General features: G+C 45.8%; 1 protein-coding gene across 2 annotated transcripts in view; it reads right to left on the bottom strand.

Moving 5' to 3' along the window:
* Nucleotides 1–21,362, bottom strand: part of APBA2 (amyloid beta precursor protein binding family A member 2) — a 238,826-nt gene that overhangs the window by 104,587 nt on the left and 112,877 nt on the right. The window contains exon 3 of one of the 2 annotated variants that reach the window (XM_025438064.3): nt 8,927–8,980. The exons of the other annotated variant lie outside the window; for it this stretch is intronic. The gene's annotated coding sequence lies outside the window, so the exon portion shown is untranslated. The remainder of the gene's footprint in view (nt 1–8,926; nt 8,981–21,362) is intronic. 2 annotated transcript variants of the gene reach the window in all.

The raw sequence follows: 21,362 nt of genomic DNA, 5'->3' as shown, positions 1-21,362 counted from the left end.
GCTGAAAAGAATCCTTGGTTTCATTAAGTTAGCCACAGAGCAATGAACGTGGGCACAGCCAGGGTACTATGAACTCCAGTCTGCACCCCACCCCATCTCCACAGGGGCCTGAGGAAAGGGAGGAAGCTATGATTTATCTCTGAGCTACTGGCTCCCCAAAGCTGATTGATTTTTTTTCCCAAGTGAAATCTCACTTTGTCACACGCAGGAGCTAATTTTCTTCAGCAACTGACAAGTCTCTCGGCCTGGAATAACATCCTAATGCTCCTGCCATACAATGATGTCCCCACTCTGCTGCAGGACATCAAAGTGGGACTGTCAAGGCCTAGCATGAAAAAAACAAACACCCCAGTGAGGGTCGTCTTCCTCAGCCACGACCTGGGAGGCCACACAGATATTCTCTGTTTTGAAGGCTCAAAAGAGAGGTAGAGGTCGGTCGTCTCTGGGAACTACTTCGAGAATCAGGATGAGTCAAACCCACCCTCCCAAAGTACACCTGCCACTCCTGGAGACATTTTTACGAAAGATTAATGCAGAGACTGAACGTACTTCCATCCTGGTGACTCTTTCCTGCTCTTCACAGACTTGACTCCCACCTCCCAGAGAGAACAGAGGTCATGGCCAGAAAGGTCTCAGAATCTTCTCCTCCATCGCTCCCTCCAGAAAACTAGCAGCTCTCTTCATTGTGCCCCAGCCTCCACTTTCCCTCCTCATTGTGTCTGTTACACACTGCATCTGTTCTCTCCTCAGCCGCAAACTACAGTTAAAAAATTAATTTTCCACCTCCACAGAAAAATACCTTGTTCCCTTCTGTTTCCACCCCTTTCTCTTCTCCCATTCTTAGTCCATGTTCATGAAAAAGAAAAATCCCACAAGCCACTTTCTCTGCCTTTGAAAAAGCTTTTAATTCTAGCGACTCCCACCTGCTTACTGAAAATCCTCAGCCTCCTTCCCTCCTGGTTCCTGCCCACTTTCCCACCATTCTCTTCAGGCTCCTGGCTTCCCTATACAGTCCTCCACCTCTCATGGAGATCACCCCCACCCATGGTCTCAGCCAGCCTGGCTAAGGGCCTGACTGCTCAGCCTCACTCCTACCCCCTCAAAACCTCCATGGTGTCCTTCATGAAGCAGGAATTCAACAATTCTTTTTCCACCTCAAATATGGTCTCTACACCCTCTGAGTTCCCACCTTCTGCTCCCTCCACATGGTTGTCAACTTTTCTTCCACATCCTACCAGCCTTTACTCAAGACATACCGTCTCTCCCCGGGAACCATATGAGGAGCCTCTGGTATCTGGGCCTTTGTTCCTTCTGCCTGCCTTCCACAGACACCTATGGTGTCAGCCCTCTGGTGAAGCCCTGTCAGGGTTCTCTGTGGCCATCTGAACAGGACAGTCTGGCCTCTGCTGCCTCATCCTCTGGCTCCTCTGACAAGCCACGTCAAGCTACTGCTGGCCCTGGAACAACACAGGTTTGAACTGAATGGGTCCATTTATACATAGTTTTTTTCCCCCCAATAAATACAGTATAGTAGTGTAAATGTACTTTCTCTTCTTTATGATTTTCTTAACAGCATTTTCTTTTCTCTAGCCTCCTTTATTATAAGAACACAGTATATAATACATTTACAGAATATGTGTTAATCAACTGTTTATGTTACTGGTAAGGCTTCTAGTCAACAGTAGGCTATTAGTAGTTAAGTTTTGGGGGAGTCAAAAGTTATACACAAATTTTTAACCTCATGGGGCAAGGGGGGTTGGCACTCCTAACTCCCACATTGTTCAAAGGTCAGCTGCATTCCCCAGGAACCGCCAGGCCGCTTCATGTCTCCACACTTGTCATACACGTATTTCTGTTTACCTGGAACACTCTGCCTTCCTCTCCCTCTCTCCCAGAAAGGTATACTCCCCCTTCAAGATGAAAGGTTAAACTTCACTCCTTCTGCATAACCTACAGGACTGATGAGTTACCTCTCCCCAAAATCCACTTGACAGTATGTATGACCACCAAAACACTTGACAATTCCTACACTGGCTAATAAAGTGGAGGTCAGCTGTTCACTTTCAAACCTCCTATAAAGACCTTGCCAGGAGGTGAGTGGTGCTCTCTCCCTGACCCCTGAGGCCAGGATATGGTCAATGACATGGCCTTCCTTGTAAAGGAGGGCCTCTGCCAAAGCTGGTAACAACCACAGGAGCCCTTCCACAGTCCAGGAGCAGAGCTGGGCACTTCTAAGTACTTTCACTTTGACAGCCACCCCGAAGGGCCGGCAGGCCACCTCCATTTTCCCTTGCAGACTGACCAAAGGAAATTAAGTGACTTGTCCAAGAAAGGTGTATAATCTGTAGTGGCTCCAGGCTCTCTGAAAGCAGAACTGTGGCAGTATGCTCTGCTACAACAGAGGAAAGCCCAGTCGTGCTACTCTGGAAGACTTAAGAAATGTTTCCATAAACATATATGTTGTTTATCAACTAGTCCAAGCACAGGCTGTGGTATAAAAATTGTTCTGACTTCAATTATCACTTTCTTGTGTATCTAGAAGTACACGTTGTCAAAATCAGTTTGGAAGATGATGAGTTAAACAGAATTAAATAAGTTATTTTCTTGCAGGATTGCAAAAGGCCTTTAACAGGGTGCTTTGGGATTCTCCAAGAGGGGGCGGTACAGTGTGTCCCAGCCTGATCTGAATGCAAATTACTATTTTCAGGAACATCTCATGAGACTCCACAGAATAACGTTTGAGAATGCCAGCTGACACACTCATGTAATTAATGAGAACTGGGTGTAATTAATTGGATCTGAATATTATTAATAAAAAGTTACATACAGTAATGGTTAACTTCCTTCAATTTAATCACACTAATTATGTTGGGCTCAACCTAGTAGCAGCTCATCGTGCTATTTTCTTAGCACATTTTTCATCTTTTAAAAAAGAAGGTGTTGATGAAATTTTTTCTCTCTTAATAAGTGCAACTTAAAAAAAAAAGTTAGGTGTCAGAGCAGGCATTTTCAGGTATTTGAGAATACACAAACCAAGCCTGAAAGCATATCTTAATGGCCAGCTCAAGACTGTCTCTTTGCCTCCTCCCAGGAAGGATACCAATAATACTGGGGAGCTATAAGATGCCATGTCCTCTCCATTTATGATGTGGTTCATTATCACAACCACCCCCTAAAACCACAAGTCCCCATTTACAGAGGAAGTTAATGAGCTTCTGGAAGTTTAAAAGACTAGAGCTCCAGACCTTCTGGAGCATCTACTATACACAAGGCACTAGGCTGGACATTGGGAACAATGCAGAATAAGCAGGCATGTAAGTCCACAGAGAGATCAATGGTGATGCAGGAAAGCACAGAGCAGGCTCACACGGGACTTAATGTTCAACCAGCGCCCCAAGAGGGTGGCCCATGAGTCCTGTCTGTCAAGATGGGGAGAAGCACACAGAAGAGGAATCAGCCACACAGGGCCAAAAAAAAAAGTTCTCATGGAGACACTACTGTTGACACAACAGGGCAAATGAGTGTGCAAAGCTGGGCTCATTCAGCCAAGATACAGAAACAACTCATGTGTTCATCAACAGATGAACAGGTAAAGAAAATGAGGTATATATGTACAACAAAATATTATTTCAGCCTTTAAAATGAAGGAAGTCGGGGATCCCTGGGTGGCGCAGCGGTTTGGCGCCTGACTTTGGCCCAGGGCGTGATCCTGGAGACCCGGGATCGAATCCCACGTCGGGCTCCCAGTGCATGGAGCCTGCTTCTCCCTCTGCCTGTGTCTCTGACTCTCTCTCTCTCTCTGTGACTATCATAAATTTAAAAAATAAAATTAAATTAAATTAAATTAAATTAAAAAAATAAAATAAAATAAAATAAAATAAAATAAAATAAAATAAAATAAAATAAAATAAAATAAAATGAAGGAAGTCCTGCCATTTGCAACACAGAGATGGACGTGGAGGACATGATGCTAAGTGAAATAAGGCAGCACTAAAGGACAAATACTAGATGATTCGTCTTATTTCTAAACTCCTCAAAGGTATAGAAGTAGACAGTAGAATTATGGTTGCCAGGAGGGGAATGGGAAATGGGGAGCTGCTGAATAGGTATAAAGTCTCAATTGTGCAAGACAACTAAGTTCTAGAGAACTGCTATTAACCATAATGTCTACAGTTAACAGGAAGGTTAGTACCTTAAAAAATTTTAATAAGGTAGATCTCATGTTAGGTGTTCTTCCTATGAAAAGAACAAACAAAAAACAAAGGGACACAAGGGAAGTTTTGGAGGTGATGAATAAGTTCTTTATCTGAATCATGGTGATAGTCACATGAGTGTATGCATATGGCCAAACCTCCCAAACTATACACATTATGTGAATTTTTTTGTTTACCAGTTATACCTCAATAAAGCTGGGAAGAAAATAAAAAAGAAATCCTAACCATTTCAATGATGAGATGAATGCAGCACTACCTATAAAAAAGTAAGCCTAGGAAGCTAAGAATTCCAGTTGAGTTTAGAGGATTAGCTAGTACATAGGAGCAAGATCCCCCTGCTGAGAAGGAAACACAACACAAGAGCAGAGATGTTTGTGTGGGCATACATTGAGGTGTGTAATAGAACCTCATCTCTTATCAACTTTCTCAAATACACAGAATCAGGGTAGAGAGCAACGTAACAAACATCCATGAATACACTGTTCAGGTTTCCCCAACATTACCATCCTCACCTCCTCCTTTTTCATATTACTTGTTCATTTTTTCAATTACATTGTCTTTTTCTAATTGATTTGGAAGCATTTCCTATACAGACAGTATGCTAATCCCTTCCAGTAAATGCATCTCAGATATTTATTCCAGGTGGCAGTTTCCTTGAGTTTTATATAGTGTCTCTGCTCTTAAAGAAGTTGCTAATATTGGTATTTAATTAATCAGTCTTTTCTGTGCCTGTGTGTGCATCTTACCCTTTTCTGCCTCAAGGGCATAAAGAAAGAAACTCTCTTCTATACATTTTAGTATCTTGCGCTTCATTGCCATTAATTCTGTTGGTATTTACTTGTATGTATGATATGAGGTAGGGATCTCATTTTATCATTTCCCATGAGGACAGCCAGTTGGCCTGCATCACTTCCCACCTGATCAATAACATATCTCTGCCACTTCCTGAGTTTCTGTGCGTGTGAGAGTTTGTTATTAGGCTCACTATCCTGTCTTGCCATCCCTCTGTCCTCCCTATACAAACATCACACAATCTTAACTGTAACTTTCCATCAGGAATCTCACTGACTCGCCCTTATGCCAGCTTCCCCTTAACATTCTAGGTTTGTGTTTTCTTTTAAGGTCTAGTAGCTGGGAATTTCATTGAGTCTTATACTTTAATTATTTTTTATTTATTTATTTTTTTATTTATTTATGATAGTCACAGAGAGAGAGAGAGAGAGAGAGAGAGAGAGAGGCAGAGACATAGGCAGAGGGAGAAGCAGGCTCCATGCACCGGGAGCCCGATGTGGGACTCGATCCCGGGTCTCCAGTATCGCACCCCAGGCCAAAGGCAGGCGCCAAACCGCTGCGCCACCCAGGGATCCCGAGTCTTATACTTTAAAATCATTCCTGGTCAGATTTTACACAGCACTTTTATGTGTTTACACTTTGGCAAGAGCATGCTGACATCATTTCAGGGAATCATTTTCACAAATGCAACATCTTCTAACTTAACATATTCTCTGAGACTGCTTATGATTTAAACATAGCTTATTAATTCTCCCACCATTCCTCCAGGAAATCACTAAATTTATATGCAGTTGGCCCTTAAACAACGTGGGTTTGAACTGTGTGGGTCCACTTATATGCAGATTTTTTTTAATAAATACTCTATCGTACTGTAAATGTACTTTCTCTTCCTTATGATGTTCTTAATAGCATTTTCTGTTATCTAGCTTATTATAAGATCTGTATATAGCACATATAACATAAAAAATACATGTTAATCAAATGTTTATGTTACCAGTAAGGCTTCCAGTCAACAGTAGGTGATTAGTAGTTAAAATTTCTGGGGAGTCAAAAGTTATATGCAGATTTTCAACAATACAAGGGTGTCCCTAACCCCACATTGTTCAAGGGTTAACTGTAATTACAAGACATATATTCTAGAGATCAACAGTCTGTAGGATTGATATCAGAGGACAGTGAGGTCAAGGATTTAATTCTCCCAGGGCTAAAAAAAAATAGAACACAGCCCCAAACTTTTATTGTAAGCAGAAGCATATTCACCAAGTTATTCTACGAGGAGATGTAAGGCACAGACTCTGCGTATTAGTATTCTGATGTTACAGTATGGGTCATTTGCAGTAGAAAAAAATAAATAAACCCGGGTCCCTTTTCTCTGCAGCTCTCCTCACAGCGATTCATTCTAGCATAATTGACATTTAAAAATATCCATCTCATTGCCACTTTTCTCTCATGGAAGAAATATACTTTTCTGCAGGGAAGCTGTAGAGAATTGTGATGAGTATATTCACTTAAATGGCAGTCCCATTACACCACAGATGGGTGAGTGAGATCAGAGAGAGAGCGAGACGACTTGTCTACTGCAGCTGATTTTGATACTATTAGAGTATTTCAGGATACATAAAGATCCCACTAGGTCTTTTTTGAGCTCAGAAGAAAAAAATACCTTATCCCTTGGAGGCACAAACAGAATTGCTCTGAGGCTCCACCAGAAAGCAATGACAACCCCAATTTCATTTAGTTAAACTTGAAGAAGCCAATTTCAGAGAGGACAGTTTCCACAGGATGAACACACTGTACTGGCTGTTTGACCTGGGATTCCCAGAACGGAATTTCACTGCAGTCTGTGAGACCCCTTCCCCATAAGAACATCTCTTTACAAGCTATCCTTGCTGCCAGTTATAAACAAAATCTCCTCCTTCCCAGAATCCCCCAAAACGCTTCAACACTGTCACAGCTGAGGGTGGCTGACACACCTCCTACATGTGAGGCTGACAAATGTTTAGACAAATGCGTCTAAAATCAAACAGGATGGAAAAAGCCTCGTTGAGAGCACAGAAGTAAATTGGTAAACTTTAAAGACCAACAACTGAGGAAAAGTTCAGAAAAATGCTCATTTATTCTTCTGCCCAAACACATCAAAAGTCACACAGCTCCTCTGACGTTTCACTCTCTGATTCCTTTGGATAGGGGCTGATTATTCTTAAATATCTTATGAATGGGGACCCCTGGGTGGCTCAGTGGTTGAGCATCTGCTTTGGCTCAGGGCGTGATCCTGGGGTCCTGGGATCAAGTTCTACATCGGGCTCCCTACATGGAGCCTGCTTCTCCCTCTGCTTATGTCTCTGCCTCTCTCTGTGCCTCTCATGAATAAATAAAATCTTTAAAAAGATATCTTACGAATGTGCTACCCTCCGTACTCCCAAAAGCCACCACAGAATCCATCCAGGACATCCGTGACCAGAACACCCCCTAGTACGATGGGAGGCAAGTTCCTGCCTGTGTAGAGCACAGGGCTCTTGGGTGACTACCATACAACAGAGGCTGGATTAGAAACTGAAATAAATGCAGCTGCCTTAATTTACAAAAAAAACTAGACAGAAACTAGCTCTTTCAGTAGCTCTAAACAGCAGTCCCTGTGTCCTTCTACTACACCAGAGGCCAAACAGTGGTCTGAGACCCAGGTCTTGATGCTCTGCAGTATCCCAACCCTGCTCCTGCTGGTCTTCATTTCTATCCTCAGAATTGGCAAAGATCTTCCCCACTGGGAAACTCCAAATTTTCCCTCTCCTTCAGAAGTCCCCAACCCACTATACTTCCCTATAAATGACACCTGGGACTGCTAACCACTGGCATTGCCCAATCCCAACCCTGCGATGCTCCCTCCCATGGATGCATGAGAACCCATGGAATCCATCTGAAGCTCAGACCTGCTCTGGCATCAAGACAAAAAGCTCATTCCTGGGTGGGCTTCCTCACCTCCAACAACAGTCTGCCTTCTACCCCGCTCTCCAAACATACCCATCTCCTACACCAGCTCCCCCACAACCAAGCCACTGGGGGTCTCTGGCCTAGGAAAAAGAACACCTACATATTTTTAGCCAGAACACATCTCCTGCAAGTGTCCCCCTGGACCAGGCGCTCAGGTGGCCCCTGGTCTACAAACACTTGGGCAAATCTGATACTATAGGTCCTACCAGGCAAGTGCAAGCCAAGTGCCGACCATGAGTCAGTGGGTTTGGACCACAACCCAGCTTCACCCACATGGCAACACAACACAGGGCCATTCCTCATCCCTGAGAAGCTTAGGAGGGCTCTTTCTGATTAAAGCTAGATTCTTCCTCCCAGCATCCTAGATGTGTACTCCCATGGAATGGTGGTACACATCTAGTTAGACTAGCAACATTGCCCAAACTTGATAGTGAAAGGCTGTACGTGGTGTTTGTTAGTGATATCTATCTATTTTTGATATAGATAGGAATCAAGGTAGGAGTTACAGAAATAAAAAAAATAATAATAATAAAAATTAAAAAAAAAAAAAAAAGGAGTTACAGAAATAAGTCACTGAATCTGGTGAGGACTATGGTTTTCAGAAATACCAGTCTAGTGAGGAGGGGATGGGGAGGAAGGTGTGTTGCTGTTGTCTTGGGGGTGGCTGGGAGAGGCATCCATCCCAGGCAGCAATTAATGCCCCGCAGAGAGCCCAGTGCTCACGGGCTCCTTAGCTGCATCCAGCCCTACCCTCAGACTCCCTGTGTGCAGACTAGCGCTGAGTTACACATCCACAGCCTCCCAGGAAATAAAGAACTGTGACAAATGCCCAGTTCCACTTGAAATGTAGCATCTCTTGAGTAAAACAATTCCATTTCACACCTGTCAGAAGCAAAACCTCACTCCACACAAGGTGACCTCGTATTTCTTACCAAAAACAAGTGGTTTGGTAATGTTCCCCAAAACCTCCTGATGATGAAATCTTTCTGGAATAAAACAGAAGGAAATAGAGGAAATTACTTGGGTTTCAGAAAAGACATGGGTGTTCATATAGAGCCCCTTCAAGAAGTATAGACATTGTAATGAGTGAGAGGTTTTGAATTACCTATAAAAGTGAACTGATTAAAATTCTAATAAGATGATCACAAATTACCAGAAACAAATAATCTAAATGTTTCTTTAGCCATTCCTCACATAATTATTGCCCTTAAGGACATCAAGTTGGGCCAATAAAGCAATGGCTTGTGTATCACTCTGGGAGGAGAGACTATCTGCATTTTAATGAAGCTCCTCAAAGCGCTCATGAATATGTATATCCCCACAACAAAGCCTGACCCCACTAGTGTGCAGAACCGGTATTCTGGGACACTTTCAGAGGGAAGTAGGTGTGCCTGTGGAGGCTGGAGGGGGGCAGTGAAGAGAGATTAAAGCAACAGAAAGAAAAGCAGGGCACGGCTCCTTTCCTCTGCTCAAGTCCACAGCCCACCCTTCCTCTTGGGCAAGGAGGTTTCTTAAAGAGAACAGAAAAGAGGCCATCAGGTTTCACACTCCTCTTGGATAGTGAGAGATTTGCAAAGCTTTGAAAGCAGAAGTCTGAGAGGTTCAATGTTCCTGGGGCTCAAGGAGAGGCCCTGGTTTGGATCAGGAACTCAAGGTGAGGGGCAGAAGATGGCCAGAGAAATAGAAACCTGGAATAGTAAAGAGGAGAGGGATTTGTTGGTCATAAACATCACATCCAAATTCTTTTTGTTTTCCTCAATATAAAACTGTATGTTAACTATATTAGAATTAAAACTCTTTTTTAAAAAATATTTTTTTAATTTTATTTATTTATTCATGGGAGACAGAGAGAGAGAGAGAGAGGAACAGACACAGGCAGAGGGAAAAGCAGGCTCCATGCAGGGAGCCTGATGTGGGACTCGATCCCGGGTCTCCAGGATTGCACCCTGGGCTGATGGCGGTGCTAAACCACTGAGCTACCCGGGCTGCCCGAATTAAATTTTTTTAAAAAATTCCTCTTCTCCCTCTGATTTGGCTAAAGACAGGGCATTATAAAGGAAAGTCTTTGTTCCTTTCAAAACCACACCAATGGCAGCCTCCTCCGTGGGGCCTCATCTGCTGGCAACAGAAGGTCTAAGAGCATTTCATGAATAACTATGCTGGTAGGATAGTTCACCTCCAGTCTGGTTCTGGGCTCAGAAGTCACTAGGGATGACACCATTCTTGGGGCGGGGGAGGTAATAGGGTCTTGCTATTGGCACAGGCAGACATGGATTCTACTTTCTCACAAAGGTCTAAAACCTGGACCCTGTGTTGACTTTTTTTTTTTTAATGAAACCTGACAGCCACTCTCATTTCCCCAGACAGACATTTCTAGCAGTGGATTTTAATCAGGGAATTTGGGGGAGGCCCCTGCCACTCCAAACTGTCCCATAGATGCCTCTGGTCCAGATATTTTTTAAAAAATGGATTGGTTATCCCTTAGAAGGCTGAAGATGCTTCCATTCTGACCAAGCCGTGTATATATCTGTAATCTGCTTGCTCCGCTCAGGGGGAACTTAACATCCACAGAGTTGCTCAATTTTTTCCAAAGGTCTGGTCCTTCTATTGCCTTTCAAAACCCTTTACATCATCAGCCTCAATTTCAGCACATGTAAAGCATGGACAGTAAGATCGATCTTAAAGATGGTTGGCAAGGTGAATGCAACAAAGCACCCAAAACACTGCCTGGAAACACATTAGCATCAAACAGATTTCCTTCTTTACCCCCAAACCTCACCATCCCAGGACCTCCAAAAAAGAAGTGATGCCAGGGTCAGTGCACATACTAAATGCCATGTCCAGAGGCAAGAGCACTTCACTGGAGGTCATTAGACAGGGCCTCAATTCCTCACTCTGTTACAAGTTGGCTCTTTGAACTCAAGCAGTTCACCAAGAAAGACCTCTCTCCTCTCCCAGAATCCCCTACTCTAGCTCTGGGCCATTTTGACCAAGAGGGCTACAGGGAAGAGCCCAGAAGCTCTAGTCTACCAGCAGAGGCTAGAATTCTCCACACATGTCTGCCATGTCTCACCTCCCCTCTCAGGTCCAGAGCCACCCACAATGCCCAGAGCCATGGTGGGCCTATGGAAATGACCATGTGCCCATGGATCCAGCCTCTCCCACTTCCTCCCAGCCCAGAAGCACCGTGGGGAAACTCAGAGCTAGTCTGCAGGCTCAGCTGGGCTTCCCTGCCCTGGAGATGAAGCCTGTCCTATTGCTCTACCTGAAGGCAGGAGCCACAGCTCTCCCTCTGCCTGCCCTTAGTCTGCAAGTCTCAAAAGGACAAGAGTCTCATTCATCTGTCGCCTGAGCAGCCCCCGCCTGTGCCACAGAGATTCCCAACAGAGGCACAGAGTTGTCAGGCTGCCTTGGAAAAATGGCAGAGCTCTGCACCTTACATAACTCTTTTCCATAGGAGGAAACAGGCCCACATCTTAACTCAATTTAGAATCAGGTTTTTAAGTGTCTATTTATAGGCATCACACAAGTATCCCTTGTGGATGGCAGAGGAATTGGGGCTCTGAGCTCTGGTCCCCAACTCTTCATTAGCATTCTTTTCATGTTTGTCTTCTCTAAATTCCCCAGCAACATTTTAATTCAACAGCAAGGTCACCTATCACTTGGACCGAGCATTACTTCCCATCTCCTCAAAAGAAAAATATGAATTTTCTTGTGCCCACTCTCTTGGGGCCCCTGGCTTGCATTGGCTAAAGTGGGGTTGTGTTATCTTCAATGAACTGTGTCTCTAGACAGACAGCTCACCTTTAAAAAAAACCAACAAAGTCATGAGTGCAGAGACCCAGGAAGGCCCTGGCGGGGGGCGGGGGGGGTGGGGGTGTCAGCTGGTCCCTGCTGGCTCTGAGTCCCCCGACCTGGCTAGACAGAATCAGGGAGGGCCTTTTCCCATTCCAGCAATTCCAGCAGCTGGAATGAACACAGAGTCACCTACACCTGCCATGGCTTTTCTTCTCAGCCATGTATGGTCTGGCTGTTCCTACTTCTGCCAAACACATGTCCCAGCCTCTTTCTACCCTCTCTGGAAGCACCAAGGGCCAGGTCACTTCCCCTTGGTCTTCCTGGCCATTTGTGATTAGACAGAAATCTGAGAGCCTGCTCTCCTCCCGGCAACATACAATCATTTTTGGAATAATCTCCCAATCCTTACCAAGCCCCAGGCTGGAAATGAAGCACACAGGCCTTCCCATAAGATTTAAAACACTTCACTTATCCAATTGTTGGCCTACCCACAAGTTATTTGGGAGAGGGGGAGGGTAGCTTATCTTGTATTCCTGCTTCCCAGGGGAGGCGTGACATACAAAGCCATAGGAGCCTGGAAGATTCCACAAAGGCTCCTTCTGTCTGCATGCTGACTGGATTCTCTGAGGTCTGGAGACCCTCGTTCTTGGAACTAGTCCAGAAGGAAAGGCAGGCCCTCGCCTGGGGTACTGAATCTACAGCAGAATTCAAACACAGAGAATACTTCCAATAAACAGCCCTCCAGCTGCCTGACTTCAAGTACCACGAGGTTATTACAACCAACAGTATCTTATGACTACTGTTGCTGAGGCAGTTGGTATTTGGTGTCAGGATTAATTAACTCTCTCACAGGATGCCCACTGCAACTGCCATTGTAGGTTCTCTATTATTCGACATGCACATTTCTGGCAATCAATTGGAGCTCTGATCAAACACAGCCTTTGAAATGCCGCGTTTCCAGACACTTGGGAGGTAAACATAAATCCTAACCGTGGCTTCAAGCAGACGGTTCATAAATGTGCTGATTTCCTTTGATATTAGGTCAGGGGAGGCAATGGGAGGCCCCAAATCCACAAGCCACCCTCAGGGCCCAGCTGCAGCCCACATGGTTGGGGAGGGGGTTCCCGAGATGGGAAGCCTCATACCTCAATGGGCCCAGCTAGAGCCGCTCAAGCAAGCTTCCACCCAAAGCAAGAGATACAAGCCAGCCCTGAAACAGACCGTGCTGTGCTGGGGCAAGTGGGTGTCACAACCAAACTTCATAGGCATCTTCTTGGCAAAGTTAAGGCACCACTCACAGTTTGATGGAATCCCATACTCGGACCCTGTCCTGGGAGAATGCCCAGCACAGAGGCAGGAAGTCTGCCTGGAGACCAGGAGGCTGATCTTACAGCCTTACAAAGTGGCTGGGGACGTGCACCATGGAAGCACATTTCCTGGAACCAAATGGGCAACCCTGTGCTTTATAGAGGCAGGGCTCTGGGCACAGGGGTTTGGGGCCAACTGGTACGTTATCATTGGATTGTAGAGCAAGTACAAGAATGTGATAAGCAATAATAACCCAGATTCAGTGAAATCCTTGCTGATGGAAGACTCTGGTCACACTGAGCAGAGGCCCTGGGACAGGGCTGGGAAGGGTCTGCACAGAGCACTGTGGCCAGAATGATGGGGGAAAGGTCAGGGAGCGTCGAAGGCAGGGCACATCAGCTGCACACTATGGCCAGCATGGATGTGGTTCTTTCTAGTACCAGCCTGCTGGCTGCAGCCAGCACCGAAAGCCAGGTGTCCATGGGACTCTCAGCACCCCTGCATGGTGGAGAGCTTAGAATAGGAGTTCACACGCATGTGGCCTTAGTGGGTCAGCTCAGGTGACCACAGGGCTCATCTGCACTGGACTGTCTCCAGAGGGGAATAGGCAACCGGCAGAGGTCAGCATCTGGCAGAGAAACTGTTGCATGAGGAGGCCTCCTGGGATCTAGCATTACAGCTCCACTAAGCTGCCCCCGGGGGATGCACATAGCCCACAGGTATGGCTGGAAGGACAGAATATTGTGAGGATGTGGATGCTCCTCCGGTTTATTGTGGGTCTAAGGCAGGGGGTCTGTTGCTTCCTGATGGGAAGGACTCACCAGAACAGTGCTCAGTTGGGCACAGCAGGATCACTCCAAGGGAAAGTTAAAATGTCCCTAAGGAACCATTTCAAGTACTGGCCACAGATGATTCTAGTGGGGAAACAGGGGCTGGGCTCAGAGAGCAGCTCTAGGTCTTCAGAACCAGATGAACAGAAATGATGCAGCCCAGGTTATGGTGGGCTGGGAGCTGGGGGAGCAGTGATGGTAGAGTTGGGGAATGTTCCAGCTTGAGTGGACACCAATGGGCTGTTTTACACAACTAAAAATCTTAAAATTCTAAATAACTCAGTCTCCTAGACAGCTGCAAGGCAAAGTCTTCAGATGCTAATAATTTTACTTATAAAAACTAGAATGCATTATTTGTCTCCTCTGGGCAGGAAGCTGCATCTGTAGAATAAAGAGCTCAAACCATAAGACTCTCATTTGAGCAAATGTTTGGGAGTAAAATGGATTTAAAAATCATCTTCAAAGGTCACAAAGTTTCAAAAACAATTGTTTTGTTGGAGAAGGGGGACTTTTAAAAAACACTATTAAAAATACTACATTTATTAGGAGTAACACACAAGTCACTACCAATGAAATGGTCAAAACTCTCCATTCTTAGAAGCAAGCTTATCTTTTTAAGTCTCAAAGTGACCGGTCATGGGGGATGTGTCATATTCTGCCACCAGATTTCTTGGTTGCGAAAGATCTTTCTTTCCTCCCTGCACCAGATTCCAACACAGAGACTCTTTATCCGTGATTAGTTTCCCAAACAGGGACTGTTCTTTCAAGGTGATTGTTTCCTCTCCATGGAGCCTGTGAGGCCACCCAGGTGGCAGAATGGGGGAAAAGACACAGGTCATTTTGATCCAGTTCAAAATCTAAAAATTGGCTCTAAACCCAAACTGGCTCTAATGTCCAATATCCAATATTTTCTGTGTCTGCTTTTATGTAAACTCATCTGAGACTCTACCAAATAAACCTGAGAGCTCCTTACAGCATGTTGAGCTGACTTATTAATGTTGAGATTGAAACTAAAGGTGTCCTCAATAAATCTGTCCTTGAGCGGCCAGTGATGCTCTGTGGACATAAACACTGCTCCCAGGGCTCTTCTTAGCAGAGTGTTTACACTGTAATACCTGACATATTTCTCTGATGATTCTCAGTATGAAATCAGGCTTGTGTTTGGAGTTCTCACCTGGCTCTGGGGACAGAGAAGACAGTGCAACCCTGAGGTATGAAGATCAGAAAACGGTGCCAGGACTGTCTACTTTGCAGCCAGAAGTGGTGTCTTAAGAGGCGAGGGTGAAGGGCAAAAGGAGGGCTGGCAGGGTGGGCTCAGGCAGGTCTGAGTGGACCCTAGGGATGGAGCGGAGTGTTCAGAGGTGCCTTCCAAGCCTGCATCTGCCAGGCTCACTTCATTATTATTCTCTCCCATGCAAATGAGGCTTGTATTTTTGCCTTGAGGAATCTGATGCCTTCCAATCTCATCCCCTTCCCCCTACCACCATGGGTCCCCTGGAGATAGGCTGGGATTTTGTGTTCTCTTCAGGTAGCTCAGCGATGCTGAAGGGAGGGTCATCCAGCAGGCTGAGAGCCAGAGCAAGGCAGTGCCTGCCAACCTTATCAAATGAGGACACGGTGCTCAAGAAAGCTCTGGGCGAGGTGATGATGCATGGACACCGTCTGATATGACCATGCACGGCACATCGGCTTCTCTGGCCCATGTCACACTTACTGCGACAGGCACCGATGTGCACCTCTGAATCCTTAGAGCACTGCCATGAGGTAGCAAGGTTGTTGTCACCCCTGTTTTACAGATGAGTAAACTGAGGCACACAAAACTTAGTAAGGGCATGCCTAAAGCCACACAAGAAGTTCTGGAGCTGAGGGGCACCTAGGTGGCTCAGTCCATTAAGCATCTACCTTCGGCTCAGGGCACTATCCCCAGATCCTGGGTTCAAGACCTGGGTCGGCTCCCTGCTCAGCAGGGAGTCTGTTTCTCCCTCTCCCTTTGCCCCTCCCTGCTCCCACTCATGTTCTCCCTCTCTCTCTTTTCTCTCTCTAAAAAATAAATAAAATCTTTAAAAAAAAATTCTAGAGCTGGGACTTAATCCTGGCAGTGTGGCCCAAAAATCCATGCTCTGAGCTCCTGTTTTGTTGGTAGGAAGAAATGAGAAAAAGATGTTTATAATATATAAAATCAAATGAAGGATTAAATGATCAATAAGAAAATTCAAAGAAGCCAAAGGTATGAACCAGTAATTCACAGAATAATCAATACATGAAATAAATATACATAAATACATGACAATAAATATATGAAAAGATATTCAACCTCACTGGCAGGCAGAGAAATGCAAATGAAGACTTCTCTGTAGAGACCACTTTTGCCCATCAGACTAACAGAACTTAAAAACATCCGATGATACCAAGTGGTATCTGGGAAAAAGGGAAGGGGAAACCTACATGCTGTTGGTGGAAACATTCATTAGTAGACCCACTTGGGAAAATGACTTCTGGAAAATGTGAAGATTCATACATTTATCCCGCAGCAATTCCAATTGCTAAGTATTCTAAACAAAATCTAGCTCATGGTCACATAGAGACATACATGGGTATTCAAAACAGCCTTGTTTGTAGCAGCAAGGAACTGGAAACCATCTAAAAACATCCACCAATGAAGAACACAGTGTATTACATTCCTACAAATGAAATGCCACATAGCGGAAAGGTATAAAGGACAGCTGCACGTTTTCACATGGATGAAACTTGCAGTTATAATGTGAGTTAAAGAAAAGGCAAGCTACAGGAATAAAAACCGTATCATTAGATATCATTTGCACAAGGCTTAAAGACATACAGAAATCATAGGCCTAGGTATAATGACTAATGTAGTAAATTAAAACATACTCCAAACTCCAATAGTAGTTACCTCTGTGTGAGAAACAAGGAGACACAGTCAGGGAGGGGCTCCAGTTATACTGGTTAATTATGATAGTTTAAAACATGTCCACTAATTCTTGTTTTTTTTCTTTTTTTTAAGATTTGTTTGTTTGTTTGACAGAGAGTGACAGCCACAGAGCACAAGCAGTGGGGAATGGCAGAGGGAGGAGCAGGCTTCCCGCTAGGGGGCACAACTTGGGGCTTAAATACAGGACCCCAGGATCATGACCTGAGCTGAAGGCAGATGCTTAACCAACTGAGCCACCCAAGAGCCCCGTGTCTACTAATTCTTTTCCACTCCCTTCAAAAGGTGGAGCCTAATTCCCCTCTCCTTCAATGTGGGCTGGGTTTAGTAACTTGGGTCTGTCTAGTGAACAGAATAAAGGAGAGGTGACAACATGTGGCTAAGGAGACTAGGTCAGAAAAGTCACTGCTGTGTTCTCGAGACTCTTGGATCACCTCATTCTGCAGTAAACTGCCTACCATGTTGTAAGGATGCTCAAGCAGCGCTGTGGAGAAGCCCCATGCGGAAGAACTCAGGCTCTCACCAAGAGCCACAGCAAGTAATCTCAGAAGTGAGTCCTCCAGCCCCAGTCAAGCTTTCAGATTACTATGGCCCTTGCCCACATCTTGACCCTGAGACAGAGCCATCAACCGGGCTGCTCCCAGATTCTGACCCATAGACTCTGCGTGTGAGGTAATGTTTACTGTTTTATGCCACTGAGTTTGGGTATAATTAGTTACATGGAAGTAGATAACTGATACAGTAATATTCTCTACTTTAAGTGGGTTGTGGGTACACAGGTATTTACCACATAATTCTTTTTATGTGTGTCAAATATTTTATAATAAATATGTCGGGCACCTGGGTGGTTCAGTCGCTTAAGCATCTGTCTTCACCTGAGGTCATGATCCTGGGGTCCTGGGATCTCATCCTGTGTCAAGCTCCCTGCTCAGTGTGGAGCCTGCTTCTCCCTCTCCCTCTGCCCTTCCCCCTGCTTGTGATCTCTCTTTCTCTCAAATAAATTAATAAAATCTTTAAAATAAATATGTCAAATATTTTTGTATGTCAAATATCTTATAATAAAAATTTAATTCAGGGCAGCCAGGGTGGTCAGCAGTTTAGTGCTGCCTTCAGCCCAGAGTGTGATCCTGGAGACCAGGGATCGAGTCCCACGTCAGGTTCCCTGCATGGACCCTGCTTCTCCCTCTGCCTGTGTCTCTGCCTCTCTCTGTGTGTCTCTCATGAATAAATAAAATATTTTTAAAAATAAATAAATAAAAATAAAAATTTAATCCAAAAGACTTGAGTTAGGGCAACATGAATTAACAGAAAGAGTGGATAGTAAAAGACAGGGAAGCATGAGAGACAGGCGCTTCATCATTCCAGGTGATCAGGGAATGGTTTCTCCCAGAAAAGTCCCCATCTAAGCTGGAAAGTCATGGGAAGTTGCAGGCAGGGGAGGAGGAAGCAGAATGATTTGCTTCATTAACATATTAAAATAAGGAGTCTTTCTAGGCTAAGAGAGTGTGTGTCTGAGCCTGAGAGGTAGGCCAGCAGGGACAGGGGGATGTCTGGCAGTGGCTGGGGTGGCCCACCCTCAGCTGCTCCTCCAAGGTCTTGAGGCCATCAGAGAAGGGCAAGGTTGCCCAGAAGCCAGGATCTGGGCACCATCACATGTCTCTCTCTGCATATGTCTCCTTCTCTCCTTCCGATTCCAGAAAAAACAAACATACATTTCTTAGAAGCAGTTGAGAGGGAGAGAGTCAACCAATCCAGTAAAAGCAGTCAGAACCAGTTCAATCTGGCAGACCCAGTGTATATTAATCTCAAAGAACCACCATAACTTCCAGACCACTTATCTGAAATCCTCCCTAAGCGCCTAAATCCACTATCTCATAATTGGTGCTGTGTTGTGCAATCTACTCATTCAAAGAACTGTGTCCAAAACCCATTTTAATTGAAACAACCACTTTTCTCCCTAGGAAGTGGCAGCTGAAGCAACAGTAATGCTTAATATACTCCATGTTTGCTTTCCTTTTAAAAAGCAAACGAACAACACTGTGGAGGTAACAGAAAAGTCCAAGCTATGCTCTCAGGGCTGTCTTTTTGAGGCTGACTTGTTGGGAAAGGGCCACTGAGAGTTCAGACCTGTCTGTGCTTGCTCTCCTTCCTCACCATCTGTAGCTGGCCCCGGGGGACAAAGGGAAGGAGAAGACGTGGGGAGAGCCAGGATGAGTGAGGGGAAACAGGGCAGTGTTGGAGTCCCAGGGGAGAGCATCAGAGGTGGCCCCAGAGAGGAAAGTCGTCCCCGTGCCTGGGACACTCAGCTGTCCCCTTGCAGAGCAGGCACAGATTGGACAGCCCAGGCTCGGCCACTCAGGACAACCTCCCAGCCAGTGGAGGCCCAGCTCAGACACAAACCCCCACATTGTGATGCCCCTGAGCTTCCCTGCCACCACCATCCCCAGGCCTGAGGCCCTAGCAGCCCCACTACCAAGGCGTCAGAGCAGCCTGGCAGCCCAAGCTGTGTTGCACCCCTAAGAGATGGCAAGAGGCAGGGCGATGGCCAGGCTTCTGAGTCCCAGGCCCAATATCAGCGCCCACCTCTGCTTCCGAGCTGTGACCGCAGCATGTTCCTCCCACCCCTTGGAGCCTCGGGATTCCACCTCACAGGATCCTGAAGCTCCCTCGGTCCCTCCTTGGCCTTCAGAACAATAGTCAGCCCTCCTTGGGAGGAAAGCAAGACAGGCCAATCAGGGGGCCTGGTGGTTAGTGCTGGCATAGGACTCAGGAGCTCTGTGATCAGAAGTCTCAGTGGCCTCCACTGTGAAATGGGGATAATCCGAGTCTCCTAAAAACTGACATCACAGGATTGTCATGCAGCTCACATGAGGTACCAGCAGGTACTTGGTGAAAAATACATGCTGCCTCTTATTACAAAGCCACCCAATTCCTGTGGCCCTGGAGCCAGACCACTCTCTCTCCCATCCATTCCCCATGCCCCAGCACCCCAAGAAGGAAGGCATCAGGTACTTGTTTACTGCCCACAGTAAGTCTCTCAGAAGGAGGACCCCATACCCAAGTCAGCATTCACAGCACCCAGCACAGCATCTGGCACCTAGGAAAGGTCCCATGACCTGATTCCAGAACACCCACCAATGCTGCCTCTGCAGCCCTCAGTAGACATTCTCTTAAATCTACCAGCTCACCTCACACCAGAGCTTGAGAGCCCGGGTGCCCTCTTGGGATGCGGCATTTTCAGAAGGAAGTTCATTAACCCAGAAGGAGGCAGATTCTGGGATAGGTCAGGGGGCTCCCAGCACCACTTATACCTCAGCAGGACCCTGGCCCAGGGGTGGTGGCTGCAGAGTCGCCTGGGTGCTTTGGATCACAAAGTCCCACTAAACTACTCTGAAACCTCCTCCTACACATTCCCTGGGTCCCTACCTTCCCCACTAATGAGTTTCTGAGAAGACAGAACTCTGTGTTGCAGGAACTAGAGGGGGTCCTCCATCTAGTAGGTAAAGGAGCGCAGCTGCCCCAGAGCTGTCCCCAGGCCAGGACCCTCCAACCCATCTGGGTCATTCCTTCACATGCTGCTGCTGGGGAGGGAGTCCATGAGGCGACACTCCTCCTGGAGGTCACCTGTTCATGGTACCACATACCCAGGGGGCTTCTGCATCTATGACACACCAGCTTCTATGACAGAAGTCAAAGTTGAGGTTGAGTTTTTAAAGTATGCTAGAAGAGACTCTCGAAAATAATATATCAGTAAAAGCTGAAAGAAATAAAATTGCCATGCATGGTCATCAAACTGAATTATTCAGACAGGATCCTTAGCATTGTCATCCATGTCAACACTGAAACCAATTACTCACCACACATACACCACCAATACACAGCCTCTCATCTAGAAAAGAAAGGCAAGGCAATGAATTTCACTTTCAAAACAGGGCTCTCCTCAAGCAAGGATCACCCCGTGTATTCCACTGCGCACAAGAGCTGAGGGAAGCACACAGGGAGATGGTGGCTGGGCTGGAAATGTCTGCAGAAATGTTTACACCCACCAAATCTCAGACTTACGGCAGGCAATCCAAGCCCACTGGAAGAGGGAACAGTGTGGCCATACCAGGGTCCATACCAGGGAATCCCACAGTCAGCTTGCATGGTGGGGACATGAGTAGGCAATATGCAGTGACTTCCATTTTCACCAACTTCCCACCAACTTCAAAAACGCATGGCCTTTAGGTGCCAGGACCTTTACCCACATGCAAAGCCACCTTTGGTTTAATGATGCATTTCATTACCATTTCATTTTTACCTAAAGATTACTGCAACCTAGACCCATCACTGAGGCCGGTCAACTACCGAGGTCTCTCATTCTCATTCTATGAGGCAGGTTGGAGGCTGGCTGTACAGGCAGACATGCAATGTTCCCAGGTGGCCGGTAGAGAAGCATACTCTCAATATATCATCAATGTGTCCTTCAGATGGTACTGGTTGTCA

This window comes from Canis lupus, chromosome 3 (genome assembly GCF_003254725.2).
Source record: "Canis lupus dingo isolate Sandy chromosome 3, ASM325472v2, whole genome shotgun sequence".
In the NCBI taxonomy this organism is placed as follows: Eukaryota; Metazoa; Chordata; class Mammalia; order Carnivora; family Canidae; genus Canis; species Canis lupus.
The sequence above is the reverse complement of the archived record's forward strand: the minus strand, read 5'-3'. Positions and strand labels throughout refer to the sequence as shown.